This window comes from Etheostoma spectabile, chromosome 21 (assembly GCF_008692095.1).
Source record: "Etheostoma spectabile isolate EspeVRDwgs_2016 chromosome 21, UIUC_Espe_1.0, whole genome shotgun sequence".
Classification (NCBI taxonomy): domain Eukaryota; kingdom Metazoa; phylum Chordata; class Actinopteri; order Perciformes; family Percidae; genus Etheostoma; species Etheostoma spectabile.
Window position 1 is genome coordinate 21,354,703 of NC_045753.1, and position 561 is coordinate 21,355,263.

General features: G+C 40.3%; 1 protein-coding gene across 1 annotated transcript in view; it reads right to left on the reverse strand.

Moving 5' to 3' along the window:
• Positions 1-133: 133 nt before the first annotated feature.
• The window catches only part of ccdc78 (coiled-coil domain containing 78), a 7,354-nt gene continuing 6,926 nt past the window's right edge, over positions 134-561 (reverse strand). Inside the window, exon 14 of the mRNA XM_032502745.1 lies at positions 134-561. This exon is cut by the window's right edge and continues 1,064 nt beyond it. The gene's annotated coding sequence lies outside the window, so the exon portion shown is untranslated.

Genomic DNA, 561 nt, shown 5'->3' on the forward strand with positions numbered 1-561 from the left:
ACGTAAACATAAGAGTATAAGAGTATATATCGCAGTGTAACATGCAGAAAAAGCGTGTATGCGTCTTGATAACATGCCATTTATGGCATACAAATTGGGGTGACATAAATATAAATTTCATGAAATAATACATTTTTTTGTTGCAACATTTATTAGACCAATTGAATCTAATCATTCTTATGAACAATATTTACATCATAACAGTGACCACATACAGTGGCTAATAAAAAAGTTGACCATAAAATGTACTTTTCCAAAAATGCTCCAAGAAAACTTGGCACCAGCCTTGGGGACCAGCTGTGGTGCACCAGACTTCAACCTGTACTCTATGCATTTGCAATGTTACAAATTCTACTACTTCTCTTGCTTTGTTACAACTCAGTGTATTTGTAAAAGTTTGCAGCGGCCTCTGCAGGCACATCATCACTCTGTCTTTGTTGGCGGAGCAGCAAAGAGCAACCTGGTTTTGATTTTCCCACAGCTCTGCCGGTAAGAGGAGTGGTCCCCAGCACCCAGCGCTTTGGCACAGTGACTATGTTGGCACAGACCCAAGTCGAACCC